The 17342-nt window shown below is 38.6% G+C and overlaps 1 pseudogene; it reads left to right on the top strand.

Moving 5' to 3' along the window:
• The first annotated feature begins 4828 nt into the window (after positions 1 to 4828).
• On the top strand, positions 4829 to 6321 carry LOC121437557 (annotated as a pseudogene).
• The last annotated feature ends 11021 nt before the right edge of the window (positions 6322 to 17342 follow it).

The raw sequence follows: 17342 nt of genomic DNA, 5'->3' as shown, positions 1-17342 counted from the left end.
AGGTCAAGTCCCTTCAAAATCCCTGGCCAGAATGTGCCTCCCCCTGCCCTGAGTATTTCCCATTTTATAGGGGTATTCAAAAGGGAAAGAAAATTCTGTCCTAGGTCTCTGTGAGAAAAGAAGGCTCCTGGGCCTTCTTTGTTTCCTTAAAATACTTTGTCGATGTGCGAGGTCAGTGTGGAGGTCAGTGTTCAACCTCAGATGTAGTATCCCCCTTCCATCATGACTGTTCTCTGCTGCACACGCCAGGCTCACCAGTTCTGTTTCTGTCTCTGCCCCTGACCTTGCCATAGGAACACTTGGTTCCTGAGCGTGCTGCGGCATACCTCTGTGTGGGTTCTGGGCACTCTAATTCAGTCCCTCATGCTGGCACGTCAAGCACTTTACACACTGAGCCATCTTCCTTTCTGTCCCCGTCTTCCTTACTGCCATACTCACCCGAGACGCCCTGGAATAGGATGGGCACCCTATCTTGGTAGTCTTGAGCCCAGCACCATAGGCACCGGCCTTCCCTTTCCACAGTGCTTGAGTGATGAGCTCTGTGGCCTGGATCAGATAAGCTGGGGCAGGTTCTCCATCTTCAGCCTCTCTCTTCTCCTGTCATCCTGGCTCCCAGGATTCCTGGTCCAGCCCCATGGCTGCTAGCTCACTGGTGTGGGTGGGGCTGGTGCCTGTACTTTCTATAATAAAGCAGGAGGATTCAAGCCAGAATGTCCTTCTTTCCCCGGGTCCAGCCCAAGCTTATTTTGTTCATTAGTTTACCAACCTGCCCCAACTGGAGGGGACCAGAACCTGAAAATACAAAATTCACTTGAATAGAGAAAAACAGTTGTGTTCTTTTTGCTGGGTTTGGCTGAGGAACTTTTTGGAAAGGCTTGGTTTATCATTGTCGTTGCATACACAAGCAAGCACAGGCATTGGTGTACTGTTGGTGCACAAGTTTTGGGAGGGTTTTTTTTTTCATCCTACATGGATTCAGTGATGGAACTCAGGTTGCCAGACTCATGAGACAAGTGCTTTCAACCCCTGAGCCACCTTACTGACCCATGGCTTTGAACTTCTGGTCTTTCTGCCTCTGTCTGTCTAGTGCAAAGATACAGCCATGTGCCACATCAACTTTTGTTTGTCTGTTTGTTTTATTAAAGATGGGATCTCACTATGTGGGCCTGGCTATTCTGTAATTTGCTATGCAGACTAGGCTGATCTTGAATTCACATATCTGCCTGTCTTTAACTCCCTGAATGCTGGGATCAGAAATGTGTGCCACCATAGCCAGCTTTTCCATTGTCAAAAGGTATCACATGGTGCTGGAGTGTTAGCTCAAAAGTTAAGAGCACAGGCTGCTCTTCCAAATGTCCTGAGTTTAATTCCCAGAAACAACATGGTGGCTCCCAACCACCTATAATGGGATCTGATCTCTTCTGGAATAAAGTCAATAGAACACTCGCAAACATAAAATACATAAATAAGTGTAAAGGAGAAATGTTTAAAAAATTCAAAAAGAGAATATCTGTGAAATAATATAACAACATGAAACCCATCCCTTTGAATGATGAATATATGCTAACAATTATAATGTAAACGGTCACATGAACAAAACATCATTGGAAACTTAATTTCAAGCATGTTTCAAAATCTCTCTAAATAAGGAACCTCAAAATATAACAAATTCTTTGTAGAAGTGCAAATTGCCAAGTATAATGAAAATGTTCAAAGAAGTAGAAAATTCACTAACTATAGTTTTACATAAAATGCCAGAAGCTACAACTGTAAAGCCATACCAATATGAATCCCTTAAACATGAGCCAGAATGGGAAAAAAATTATGGAAAGAAAAAGAGCTATGAGAAACTAAGGAATGCAGAGAATTGGAGGAATATTCTGCTCAAGTAAATATCACATCATTTGGCTTCTAATACCAAGCAGTCACCCCTGAAACATAAGAAACACTATACAGACCGATAAAGTTGTAAAGTTGTACTTCTGCATTCAGAAAAATCACACACACACACACACACACACACACGCGTGCACGCACACACACACACACGTGTGCACGCACACACACACACACACAAACACACACACACACACACACACCTACTTCTGAAGCAACAATTAATGGAAAGAAAGAGACCATAAGTTTGAAAGCAACGAAGAAGGGATATATGGGAAGGTTTGAAGAAATGAAAGGGGGGAAAGAGAGAGTATAATTACATTATAATATGAAAATAAAAGAGAAGTTATACCTGCAGTTTTTGACAGGGATTAAATATGCATGATTTAAGAAACTCAAACATAATAGGCTGTTTCTAATTAAATCTTTGAAACTTTTTGAAATATCTTTGAATTGTGACTGCCTTTCAACTCATAAACTGAAACACCATTTTAAAATACAGATAAATGAACAGAAAACCAAATCCTTAAATGGCTACATCACCAAGTATTATGCAATTTTAATGGCACTAAAATATTTAAAATAAATCAGTATTCTTTCATGGTAAGTGCATTTTGTATACTATAAATTTAAAGTCGTATTTTAGAATGTTATTTTATAAATTTATTACATTTAATATACTTAATAAGATTGTTCCAAGTCACCTGCACCAAAATATTTAGGGATCCATGTAAGGTGGGGAGCCAACTTATGAAGTTACTCCTTTCATCTTGGTGAACATTAAAATCCAGGAGTTACTCATATACACAACTTGAACCTGTTCACATAGCTTACTTATTTCTGAAATGTTTGTTCATCTCAGATGTAACAATGGAACAAACTGAGTCTCCTTGTTTCCTCCATGAGGCACTATCTATATATTCTCATTGAACAGACCAACCTATTTCACCTTTTCCTTTGCCATAAAAAGGATAACATAGAAAAGGGTCAGAACTCTGAGACTGGGGCGTGTTGGGGATTAAAAATATGAGACAGATTAACTGAAATGGTGGGAAAGAACAACACATGGCTTGTACATGAAATTTACCCTTGAAGCGAAAGTGCAAAAAGTAGTAGAAATAAAATTAGCAAACTGTTTTGGGGCATTTGGGAGTGGGAACACTATAAAATAGTGTTTTCTTTTTGTATTCTTAAATGTCTTATTTATTCATTTTAAATTATTTTTCCACTCAAAAATTTACACTTCCTCAACGTGCCTGTTCTAATGGGAGCTCACCAAATCCAGTTGGACCGGGACTGAAGGAGCATGCAATCAAACCGAACTCTCTGAATGTGTCTGACAATGGGGGCTGACTGAGCAGCCATTGATAAAGGCACTGGGACTAGTTTCTACTGCATGTACTGGCTTTCTGGGACCCTAGTCTATTTGGACAAAATAGTTCTTAAACTGCATGATTAATCAGAAAAGTGAATTCATGGCTCCCATTCTCAACAAACTACATTTTGTGGAGGGGAAATAAGATATTTAGAGTCCGTATTATGCAAGAGTGTCTATGGAATGCATCCCTAAGTAATTAAAGTCACACTTGACTAAACTACCAAGTATATGTCGGTCATGAGATGTGAGATCTTGAAGCAAAAACAAATAAAATAAAATAAAATCAACGATATGAAATTTTCCTTTCTGACTCCTGAGCTTCTATGAGCTAGACCACTATAGTTCTTTCCATTGTGTTCACATGCTCATTTTCCTCTGGAAGATTCTCTGTCTCGCATGTCCTTAAAATCATGACCATCCGTCGTATTCCTAACTCAAAGATTCAATGTTCTCTAAGGCCAAGGACCTCTTAAACTAGTGATGGGAACTTGTATCCCCAGCTCCTCACTTGCAGTTTTCTACCCCCACTTCCTTAGTTCTCATAGCTAAAAGAGATGATGGTATCTCCAAAATACCCAACTTCACTTCTTCCTAGCCAATTTGCACAACCCACTTGACGTTAAAGACTGTGGTCAGTCATCAAGGCCTGGGCATCATCTTAGGCAGGCAAGATGTGAGGCGCATTGTTCTGTCATTTGACATGGTCTGCCCCAATGATTGTGTTGCAGCAGTACAGAACATTAGAGGAGGGGGAAAGTGATTCGTGGAAAATAAATTACCAACACAGGAAGGGCTGTTACAAGGAACAGGGACTGCTAGTTTCAAACACTTTTATTTTCTGCCAAGTTCAATATAAGACCTTAGTAAAGAGTCTTATGAGCACACTTTTGTTTTCTTCCACAGACAGGAAAGATCACGGCTCTGTCTACACCATGATTGACGACATATTGGGTTTCAGATTATATTGCAGTGGAGATTTAAAGGATTTTGGCTGCCAAAGAGAAGGTGACTGAGTTAACTTGTTGGATTCAGAAGGTGCTGGAGTACTGGCCCTAGAGATGTCTCCCTGTTCCTCCAAGCTCCTTTCTAGCTTTTGTATGGCTTTCCTATCTTCTTGGGTTTACTACTACCTAGCATGCCTTTCTGGCTGGGCACGAGCTACCCCCTATTGCCATGATCTCCCAACCCTAAAGCTCACCCTTCCACACCTCCCATCACTTCTACCATTGATAGTCAGCCCATACCGCCCTCCTGCTCTTCCAAAACCACCCTCAGAACGTGCCCCTCCAGGCCTGCTGTCCTTATCCTCCAGGGACTTATTAATCAAGGCCCAGAAGTCCACAAGCTGAGCTGTCTGGCATCCGCGGCTCCACTCTAGCTCCTGCTGCACCGCACCCTCGGCTCTAGCCGCTCCAACTCGGCTCTTTCAGCCAGACCGCGCAATGTCTGCTGGGTCACACAGCTTTCGCCTCCTTTGCCGCCCACGCGCTCAGGACTCCACCGGCTCTCTGTGGCTTGGTCACCTAGCCTCGGGCTCCCAGCGATTCGCTGTTTCAGGCGAACACCGCAGCGCTGCCTTCTCCAGTGGCACAGGAGATGCCACAGCCCGCAGGACCCTCCAACCTCTCGCCAACCACTATGGGACCTCAGCAAACAGGTAGCAGGAAGCAGAAAGCTTCCAAAGAGGGTGCTGGGAGCTCTCCGTCGCCAGGCCCCTCCATGGTGGCGATGGCGGCAGCCGAAGCAGGCCAAGCCGAGGGGTCGCTGCTGCTGGTCAGGAGGCCACAGCGGCCCATGGCTCGCCATTCCTTGGTGCACTACCTGAAGGGCCGGGCGCTGGGCTACGAGGGCCACCCGAGGCTGGCGGGCTTCGAGGGCGACCTGTGCAGCTACAGGGCCCTCAGGCTGCCTGAGCTGCTGAGGGAGCGCCAGCTGGCACTCGGCCCCCTCAACAAGGTGTTCGCATCGCAGTGGCTAAATGCCAGGCAGGTGGTGTGTGGCACCAAGTGCAGCACGCTTTTTGTGGTCGACGTCAAGACCGACCATATCAGGTGCATTCCTCTGATTAGTGACAGGGGGCCTGACCAGTCCCGTGGCTAGCCTTCCTGTGGCATTCATGCTGTGGAACTGAATCCCTCCAAGACCCTCATGGCCACTGGAGGGAAAAACCCCAACAGCCTGGCCGTCTACCAGTTGCCCAAGCTGGACCCCATGTGCCTAGGAGTTTGCCAAGGCCACAGGGACTGGATCTTTGCCATCGCGTGGATGAGTGACACTGTGGTTGTGAGTGGTTCCCACGATGGCACCGTGGCACTCTGGCTGGTGGATCCGGACATGTTCAATAGCAGCATTGCTCTGCTAGAGGATGCGGGCCTTCCAGCTTATGCTCACATCCGTCCTACAGATATAGAGGCCATCCCTAAAGTCACTACCAATCCTGGTAACCGCAAAGTTCGAGCCCTTGCTTACAGCAACAAAAACCAGGAGCTGGGAGCCGTGTCTCTGGATGGCTACTTCCACCTGTGGAAAGCCAGGAGCTCCCTGGCCAGGCTGATGTCCCTAAGGCTGCCCTACTCCAGGGAGAACATGTGTCTCACCTACTGTGACGAGTTGTCCCTCTATGCTGTCGGATCCCAGTCTCATGTTTCATTCCTGGATCCTCGCCAAAGCCAGCAGAACATCCGGCCATTCTGCTCCCGAGAAGGAGTCATTGGTGTGCATTCCTTGAGTGTCCACCAGCATATTGTCACCGTGGGAACAGGTCACGGTTCTCTGCTCTTCTATGACATCCGTGCCCAGAAGTTCCTCGAGCAAAGATCTGTAGCCAGTCCAGACATGTTTCCTGTGCCCTCTGGAAGGAAGTCAAGCTCACCTGTGGCAGCGGCTGGATCAACCAGAATGATTTCTTAGAGAATTGCGCTGCTGGTGTAGATTTCCCCAACGCACTCTACACTCACTGCTACAACTGGCCAGAGATGAAGCTCTTCGTGGGTGGGGGCCCACTGGCCTCAGGCCTCCATGGCAACTATGCAGGCCTCTGGAGCTAAGGTTAGCTGAACTCACAGTATGCATTTATCTTTCTGGTCAATCTAACTGAATGCTGCCGTTTTCGTTTTCCACATGCTGTTTTAACTCTGTTTCTCTCTCTTTTTTTCTTTCTTTTTTTCTTTCAGGCAGAGTGGGCCCTGATTAACCAGTGTATTTCTTAGCAGAAAGCGAGGAGAAGACAGATGGAGCTGACAGAAGTCGCTCTGAGAAATTTTCTGCACCTCTCCACCATTCTTTGAACTGTTCATACAAATACTTTCCACTAACTCTTAGCTGTGCGGTCTTTGAGTGAGTGATCCATATAGTCTTTATGTGGAAGAAAACGGCTGTTATAATGTTAGACTTGTGTATTTGTTGTGTTATTTTACTATTAGATGGTTTAAAGACACTGCTTTTAGTTTTCATCACGTGTGTGTGATATATGAACAAGATTTACTAATAAACAGAGTTTAGACATCTCTTCTGGAGCGCTAACCACAGTTTTATGGCATTGTTCCGATTATAACATGCATTCCATGTTCCAGATTGCGTTCTTTTGGAAATATGTCACTCGTGAACTGTGATCATAGTGTGTATAGTTCGTATGTCGTTGGTGAAAAACGCACTTTTCTGAAAAGTTTTTTATGTCATAGAATCTCGTGTATCAGAATCTCAGTTGATGAGGATGGATTAGGTATTCAAGTGTTCAAGTATTCTGCTAAATTGAACTTTCAAAATTAATCCAAAAATCGGTATTTTTCTTTCAAGACATATCTTAGTTTCATGCTCTGTCTTCTTACTGATCAAAGAATGTACTTGTTTTCACTTCTTGCCTTAGTACTGTCAAGACGTGTGGATATATTTGAATGTTTGTGGATGGAGTAACTTACCCAGAGTTTCAGTGCCATCATTCGATGCAGGGATATTAAGTATAAGTGTAGAATGTATAGCCGAGAGGGCAGAAAACACACTGCTCTAAGGTATAGACTGGGTATTTTTGCTGTTGCTATTTTTCCTCACAAATGTTATATTTGAGCATGTCTAAACTTTCAAAAATCTGCCTATAATTTAAGTTGAAAGAAAAAAATGCAAAGAAAGAAAATGAGCCCATCCAGCTCACTGTGAAAGAAACGCCCCCTCTTTATAAGCTCCAAATTAATTAGATTTCATTTTGTGAATTTCAAATTTTCTTACTTAAAAGTGGAATATGTGTGTTACCAAAGCCTCTCATTCTGTGCCTCTAAAGGTAATAATATGTGATTGTGACAATGCTGTATGATTTTCCAATAGAGGAGCTGGGGATTAAAAAAGATAGTTCTGATTGAAGAACGTTGCCATTCAGATTAACAGAGGTAGTGGGATGCTATCCAGGGGCATTGGACTTGTTCTTAGGTGAGAATACTGAGAGTGATAAAGCAGCCAGGCCTTCCTCAAAACTGGCCAGGATAGGTTAGCCCAGGATTGGCATTGAGCCACGTTTCCTTTTCCCTAAACATCTGACATGTAGTTTGCATTGGTGTTGGCAAACTACATGCTGTTCAGTACCAAACCTGAATTGCTGAAAAGAATTACTTGTGAGTTAGATATACAAAATAGTCAAATTTTTGTTTATAGAGATCATGCAGGTTCATTCCGCAAATTATACAGTTTTGCTACATATCTGTGCAGTTCTTTTGCTTGCATGTATGGTTCCAACTCTCTTATAAGTGATTGGAGAGCAGAGATTGTAAACTGCCATGTTTTATTTCTTTATTTGTGTACCAAGACTGAACAAAGGCAATCAGTTATTATTTACTGATATTTTTCTGGCCAATGGAAACCTGAACTTCAAATAGTAATAAATATTTGCTGTTGTATAATAAAGAACCTTGCTGGGTGATTCCCTCTCCTGTTTTTCTTTAAAATTTCCCTAATACATTTTCAGGGCTTGTTGTAGAACTTCAAACATTCATAAATAAAGTAATATGTGATACTTAGAAGATGAACAAAATTTTACTTTTCATATATAACTGGACATTAATCCTTTAAAATACAAAATGGAGATTTGAAGATATATTTAAAAAGATTGGTTTATTTAACCAGAAATGTATTTGAAAATTTTCGAATATAGGTTTTTAATTTAGAAATAATTTATATGGGTAATTAATTTGAAACAAATTTTTCAATCTATAAGCTGCCTATTGTCTAAAAAGTAGTAGGGGATTGGGGTGTTCAAGAGAAATAAGTTTGGAAATACAGAAAAGGAATCCTTCCATATTGGATGAGATTTAAAATAAACAATAGAAGGTAAAGATTTAATCTGAATTCTTCTCTGACTTGATTCATTTTTTTCGTGTGTGTGTGGGGCGGTTGCTTATTAGGAGAAATGGAATGGTAAAAGGGTGAAAGGTCTGAGTGACCAGCTTCTGGGGACAGGAGTAGCAGAAGAGGAGAGAGAGGCCGAGGGAGGGAGAGAGATAGAGAGAGAGAGAGAGAATTAGAGAAAGAGAGAGAACTAGAGAGAGAGAACTAGAGACAGAGAGAGAGAGAGAGAGAGAGAGAGAGAATGAATAAGGGAATGTGCCCTGAAGATGCTCTACGTGGCTGTAGCTGTGGACATGTCCTGTCAATACACTGAGAGCAGGCCAGTACAGATGCATGAACACTAACAGCCTAGCCTGGGACTAGCTACTAGGCAATCCTTAACCTCATCGTCTGTCTCCACCTCCAGAGTGCTAGAACTAAAGATATGTATCACTAAACCTGGCATAAATAAACCTTTATAAGGAATAAAAGGTATCATTTATGATTCTGGGAACAAATTAGGAGGAAAGGTAGACACAATTAAATACATCTGAAACAGATGCAATACTATGACTTCATTAAATGAATATAGAATTACTGTTTAGCCTTCATGAGTGTCTATGTGACTTTATTTTATATTACAACACACATAATCAGAACATATTCAGGGGACAAATTCTCTAAAAATCTAAGATGTACAGTTTTTCAGAATTCCTTGATCCTGAGCTTGGTGGTGCTTGCCTTTAATCCTAGCAATTGGGCAGCAGAGGCAGAGGCAGGCAGATCTCTGAGTTCCAGGACAGACTAGTCTATAGAGTGAGTTCCAAAACAGCCAGAGATACACAGAGAAACCCTGTTTTAGACAAAGGAAAAAAAATTAGTGTTAATATAATCGCCAGCTCACTTTAAATGTATGATATTATAGGTTATATACCTTTTAGAAGACATTCACAAGATTTGGCTAAGTTTTAATAGCTACACAGCCTAATTGTGATTGTATTTTGAATTTAGAAAGTTGCAATAACTTTTAAATCATTAAATTCTGAACATAAGTGTCTTTTGCAGTACATGTATAAACTGGATTTTGAAATATATATTTATTCTTTACAGTTTTCGTATTTATATAAAACATGTTTTGATCAAATCCACCCCCCTGCACACTGCTTCAACTTTTCCAGAATTAGAAATCTTTCTCGCTATATTTCTCTATAAACTTCATCTCCTCTAATTTCAGACCACTGAATCGAATTCCTCCTGCCAATATGTACCAGAGTGTAGGACCAACTCCTGGAGCTGTAGTTCTCAACCTGTGAGTTATGACTCCCTTGGGGGTCATATATTAAATATCCTGCCCTCAGATATATGTATTATGATTCATAGCAGTAGTATAATTACAGTTATGAAGTAGCAATGGAATAACTTTATGGGTAAGGGTCACCACAGCGTGAGGAACTACGTTAAAGTTGCACAGCAATAGGAAGGATGAGAGTGAGTCACCTACTAGGGGTCTCAGCCCTGAAGAAAACTGGCTTAAAATCCCCAAAAGTCCTCTGCTATCCAAAACTTCTCAACTACATGTGGGGCTTTGTGAGTGACCCCCTCAAAGATAACAAGCTTGTAAGACATTGATAAGCACAGTCCACTTTATGTCTACAAAGTATGAGTTACCTATCATTTCTGCGTGAAAACTACCAATAACCACTCATTTATTTACTCCTGCAAGCACATTTCTGACGTAAATGTTTATTTTCCTGTGCTTTATTCTTTGAAATGAACTGATTTCGATAATGTTTAAAGTAGAAGAAAAGATTTTCAAAATAAACATTCCTACTGAGGGGCTGAGAAAATGACTTGGTGGGTAAAAATCTTGTTCTGCAAGCATGAGGACTTGCACTTGGAAACTTAGAATTCATAGAAAAATCCAGACACATGAATATGTATTCTGTAGCTGGAAGTCAGAAAAAGACAGATCCTAAAACCTTGCTGACGAGCCTATTCAAAAAGTATAGCTACTGGTTCCAAGGTAAACTGCAATAGAGGAAATGACCAAATGTCTTGCTCTGACCTCCACATACATTAGCAAGTACCAACACACTCATAAATATACACCAAGCATATACACTGTACATACAACACGTACACATGCACGCACACACACACACGCACACACACACACACACACACACACACACACACACACCACCACCACCACTACCAAAGCCAATGAAAGCAATTAGAGTTCCTCATCTAGCAAGAACATACGTGTTAATTTTAAGCATTAATGACAAACCAAATTTAATTCTCTAGAGGTTGATTTTCTCTGCCTATACTTAATGTTGTGCCAATTGTCAAAAACCTTCAGTTCATTTCTTATTTAGAGTGATTTTAGAAAACAATTCACCAAACCATCCTGGATGGTTTTCTCAGAGCTTTGCAATCTCTGCAAGCATGCAAACCTAGCTGCATTAAGCCTGCCCCCATGTGAGCAGCTCAAGGGACACAGTTCACCCAGCAAGAACATTGTTTGCTAATAGGAACGGTAGAATAGAGATGGCACAAGCCACAAGTGTTTTTTTCCCCAGGGATATTGTTTTTAAATCATCTCAAAAGGGTACCTAGAAGCACTCCTCACTACTAGCCTTATCAAAAATCCAGATACATCTTGCTTTTGAGTTTGACATCAGTGAAAGGGCAGGGTGTTTTTAAGGTGAGTACTTCCACAAATTATATGTATATGAAATCAGAGATCTTTAAATGACGTTCATTTTATAGATTCAATGATCATTATTATCTAGGTCTTTTCTCTTTTTTCATTATTTATTTTTCTGTGACATCATTTACAGAGCTAAGCCCTTATTTGAGCTTCTCTTGTGAGTTTTATGGTCTTTATTATTACACTTACCAGATTATAATGGAGTAATTACATGAGAGCCTAAAATACACTTCACCTCCCACTGAATATGAACTTTGTCATTCGGACACCTAATATGATAGGCTGACTATATGTGGTATTGAGTTATCCAATAAAATGTCAATACTTATTTTGTTATTGGTTTTGTATATTTGTGATCCTGGGCATTAAACCTAGGCTCTTGCACTTGCTAGGAAAGTGTTTTATCACTGAGTTAGATCCATCCCCCAGAACTATATTTACTTCTTATGCCTAGCAAGGCTCTTATTAAGTTTCCCAGTAGGCTTGAAACCTATTTTTGTAGCCTAGTCTTTCCTTAAAATTGAAATCCTCCTGCCTCAATACTTGAGAAGCTGATAATAGAGGCCCTACTGAGCTAAAGAAATGAACAAATTATTTATGTGATGGGAGATATTTATTTGAAGAACTTGAAAATGGCACACAGAAAACAATGACACCATCCCTTAGTTCAATTCTAATGGATCCCTGATAGGTTGCATACATATATTACTGAGGCAGTTTCTGTATTAGGAATCTGGTATCATGAAAGTAACGTGCACAACACAGACTCCTTTTCTAAACAAAGTATTGTCATTCAACAAGATGACGATGAACAGATTCAACTTTTTGATATTTCTTCTTTTATTGAAAATAGATTATTTTCACATACTATATTTTCTGATTTCAGTCCCCCCTCCCTCTATTCTGCCCAGGTCCTACCCACATCCCTTCACATCTGCATCCATTCCCTTTTTTTCTCTCATTTAAAAAGAATAGACTTCTAAGATATAGCTATCAAACATGACAAAATAAAATATAATACGAGGAAAAGTATCACATTGATGTTGGACAAGGCAAACCCAAGAAAAAGAGCCCAAGAAGAGGCATAAGAATCAGAGACCTACTTGTTTACACACTCGAGACACTGAAAGCGTCGACAGGCTGCAGACCCATAAGGGCCTGTGCTTGCTGCTTCAGTCTCTATGCGTTCATCAGAGCTTTGCTCAGTTGTCTTAGAGGACCTTGTTTTCCTGGTGTCTTCTATCCCTTCTGTCTCTTCCACTTCTCCTGCCTCCTCTTGCACAGGATTCCATAAGTTTTGAGAGGAGAAATTTGATGGCAGAATCCCATTTAGGGCTGGCTGTTCCAAGATATCTGTTTAAAAGTCAGAAGGTTGATAGTATTATACAAAGTGCATATGTTTGGTAATTGTAGTTTTTGACACAGAGATCTTCAAGCTCTTAAATTCTCCTGAGTGCTTGAAGTCACTTTTATTATTTATCACAAGGTCTTTTTCTACGATAACTGAATTTATGCTGAGAAAGTGATTCTTGGTGGTCCTTAAACAGATTCAGAATGAGATTTACTTTCCATGGAAACCAAATATTTGATTAAAGTGTTGGAACTTTCAAAAGCAACCTAACACTCACTCACCTTCAGGGAACTGAAAAGGGCTAGGGATTTAAGTTCATTCACCAATGACTAATGATTTAATCAATCATGTAGACATCAAGAAATTTCATTGCATATTTTAAACAATGTCATTCACGATTATTCTGGATTGGTTATAGCTTTGGAGAATATGAAAACTCACAAGGGCATGAGATATCTGTAACATCTCATCTTCTTCCTTCCAATCCTTCATTATGCATGTTTTAGCTGATCCTTATTTATGTTCCTTAAAATAGTGTATTTAGCAGTTAAAGTTCTTTAAATTATCCAGATATATTATAAATAGTGATGATGACATGTAAAGATCCTTGATTTTACAATCTGTTTTTACGACGTTCAAGACTTTTTGAAATACCTCTTAAGTAAGGGCAGTCTTAGGACATGAAGCCTTAACTTATGCTATTAAGGAAATTTCTGACTTTCTAATTAATGTCAGGGTTGAATGATATTTTTTTCAGTTATGGCCTTTCTGCTACACTTGGGTGGATAGTGTCTATTCAATAAAATTTTGTAGAACATGTTTTATATTTGAAAATTTAGAATTTTGAATTTATAAAATATTGGATATGTAGTATTTGGTTTTCCCCAGATTCATACACTGAAACATGAATATTCACTGTGAGAATATTCAGAAGTGGGACCTTGAAAATGTAATTAAGTTTATGTAAAGTTCTGAACGTAGAGGGATCATGGTAAGAATTGATCCCATATAAAGAAACTAAGGTACAAGAATTTTCTCCTTATGTTAATACAAAACAAGCAAACAAAAATGGGCCTTTATAAAGAAAGTGATTACACTGTCACTCTCACCTTAGGGTTTTATTTTGAGAAATTCAATTATATTTTTAATTCAGTTTATTATTTTTTGTGACAGCTAAAATTCACCAATAGAGTTTCAGAAAAAAAAAGAAAAGAAAACCTTAAGCTGATACCAACTGTGAGACATTTGTGTCCTTGGTAGTAGTAGTTGAGTATGAACCAAGAAGTTGAAACAAATTTGGTCTTTGTTTCCATTCTCAGAGATTTCTGTTTGTTCGTTTCTGAATTTTAAGAAGAGAAAGAAGCACTGAAGTGGCTGTAACATTGTTGTCTGCTAATAAGGTTTTATCTAGACTGAAGATGGTTTGTGTTCAGAAAGCCAAAAGATGAACTGTAATTTTGAAAGGAATAATATTCCATGATAAAAAGTAGAGGGAAAGATGACTACTGCTGCACAGTATGGACAGGGAGAATTGTGTGTGGTTCCTACACATACCTGCTTCCTTTTGATCTCTCGTAGACATTCCCCAGAATTAATACTTTGTAAAGCAAATCCTATAGCATTTTATCAGGATAATGAAATTAATACTTTCCATATTAGCTTGTCCCGCACAATAGGAGAAAGTCACTTTTAAGTGTGGGAAAAGATTTTTATATTTTATCATGGCACTGGTTTAGGTAGATACTCTATTGTGTATTTTCTCAATATACGATTCTCTTTAACTGCTTATTAGCCCACTAACATGAACAATTCTGAAAACAAATTTTATGAAACAATTTAAAGTAGAACAACTTAACAGTAATTCAAACTACACTGGATTTAAGTAGAATAAGTAATTGGATGATGAAATTCTATGGCGAGCTAGTGTTTCAAACACTGTTCACATGTTTGACATTGGAGAATATAGAAGATAACTACAAACAGATGTTACATTATTAAATTGAATGTAAATGAAATATGCTATAGTTTACATAGTACATTCAATTGGAAGTCAGGAAATGAGTGACTTTATTTCTCAGGTATAGTTACTGACTTTAGGCATAAGATGCTGTTTTGCTGCTGTTGTTACTGCTGTTATATAAGGAAAGTGAGCCCGATAGCACTTGGATGCTGGTATCAGTAGACAGTGAAAAATTGAAAGAATTTGTTTCTACTGGCTTTTAGGTTGCTGAAAACAACCTGGTTTCATAAGGCTGTAATAAATATAGCTATACAGAACCAGTTCTTGGAATTGCAGTTTGAAATCCTAGGTAATTTTATGTGTGATTTTTCCCCTTAAAGTTTCATACTCCAGATACTGTTTTTTTTTTTCTACATTTTGTCTAGCTTCACATTTTCTCAGAATTGTTTTGAAGCTACCATTTACCTACTATCAATTCCTATGCCTCCTTTTGTTCCTGGGGAAAACCTAAGGGAACTGCAGTGTTCTGCCTTGAATAATGAACAAGTTCTATTTGTCCTTCATTCCTGTTAGAAGAGATATGGTCACAATTGGTAGGCATCTAGAATATGGTAATAAGCTGGTTCTATGAAAAGATCAATAAGTGTTAAGCTTCTTAGTTATATATTTACCAGTTCTATTTAGTGTGGAATTAATAATTATTTATAGATTTAATATTCATCTTGTGCTTGGATTTCTGGTTTTAAGTCAGGAGATGGCCATTATGGCTCCTGATGTGGTCCTGCAGTTTTATTTTTTTTGAGTTCTATGCATTATGTAGCTAGTTTTAAGGTGGGGAAAAATAATACAATGATAAGACTGATGAATAAAGAGGCAGAATTAATAGCTTGAGGAAACTTCTGATATTTCTAAAGAAGCAGTTAGGATCCTTTGAAAAGAAAAGAGCAAACTGATCTTCCCTTAAAGGGCCTCAGTAACTGGAGTATTATTATTTTACAGTATAATCAAAAGAAAGAAGAAAAGAAGGCCCCATGGACAGCAACACTTGGGATCAATTTTCAGTGCCATAACTCATTAAAACAAATAGCCCTGTAAATTATTTCAAATGTGATCAGTCACAGTAATAACACCTCCTGTAAGAAGTCAAATATTATAAAAAGTGATTAATAGACAAATTAATTTCAAACTATTCTGGAAACCTATAAAGGCAGATACTGTATCTCAGTTACAGAAGAAGTCATTCTATTTTTAGTTCAATATTGTAAGACAAGCTTTGATTGGAGAATATGATTATTGATAATTTGCATGTGGTTTATCAATGTGAATGCAGGAATAGAAGATTTAAATAGCTATGTTGACCAAAGGTGATATTTGCTAGACACTTAAAAGGTACACAAAGGGGTTAGGATCTAAAGTGCTGATAGGAGTGTAGTTATATAGTTATAGTATATAGAAATGATATATACATCAAGTAGCCTAGAATGGGTGGGAAGGAAATGATGCAGCTAACAATAGAAATAATAACATAGAGCCCCAGCATGAGATGCAGAGACAAGTACTATTCTGCAATCAGAGAAAATGAATTTCAGTGAAGTTGGGGATCCCTGAACTACAATTTATGTAGTAATAAAGCAATTGCACATATAAATAATAAAATCGCTATTAATGTCAAATATACAAGTCTAAATGGGCTACCAAAACCTGTAATAGAGAATGAGAAATAAAATTAATACTAAGAATGCTGAGAACAGCAAAATGTTAGAAACGTTAAAGAATGCAAATCAACTTTACTAAATGTATTGAAGTTCTATTTTAAAGAAACACTGAGAAGACTTGGTAATGAGGAATAATCCTTCAGATTATTATCAAATTCAGTTTGAAAGAACTTTAATAATTTTGGACTAAAATTATTTTTTCTGTTGTTGAATCTTCATTCAATTTTGAAATGAGTGTTATTCTGACTTCATAAAAACAATTTGGAAATGTTCCATCAGTTTCTATTTTATGGAATAATTTGAGGAGTGTTGGTGTTAATTCTTTAAAGACTGGTAGAATTAAGCTCTGAATACATCTTGTTCCTGGATTTTCATTTTAGTTGGGAGATTTTTAACTATTGTTTTCATTATAGGTGGGTGGTATGGGCCTATTTAAATTGCTAAACACATCTTCAGTATCATTTACAGCAATTTTAGATGTATGAGTTGTAGATTTGAAGATATATTTATATATAATTGAGAGAAGTATCATTAGAATGTAAAATAAATGATAGAAAATAATATTAAATAGTCAAAATATGATTTTATTTATAATAGGCATTATTCTTCCAAATTAAACAAAAAATGAGTAAGTTCTGTTTTTTTTTTTCTAGATGGAAGATACATTTAGATCTTTATGACCACATTTGTAATTTTTTTTAGTCTCAGTTAAAATACTGTATACCTATATAAAGCTTTCTTGTGATTTTTAGAAAATGTTCCCACTTGTCCCTAAACATATTCATTAAAGAACCCTGTCCATCTTATTTTAAGCATATATTCTTACTTTATGATTAATATATTCATTTTGTAATGTTGCAAAAGGAGCAGCGGGCCGCTTCCCGCAGCCCAGCTTGCAACTACCTTTAATTGAAACAATTACATGGAAACTGTATTAATTTAAACAATTCCTGGCCCATTAGCTCTAGCCTCTTATTGGATAACTCGCACATCTTGATAACCCACTTCTAATAATCTGT

Source organism: Microtus oregoni, unplaced genomic scaffold, assembly GCF_018167655.1.
Source record: "Microtus oregoni isolate MIOR12 unplaced genomic scaffold, Mior012 000052F_ref0000163, whole genome shotgun sequence".
In the NCBI taxonomy this organism is placed as follows: Eukaryota; Metazoa; Chordata; class Mammalia; order Rodentia; family Cricetidae; genus Microtus; species Microtus oregoni.
Note: the sequence above shows the minus strand (reverse complement) of the source record. Positions and strands in the feature narration are given on the sequence as shown.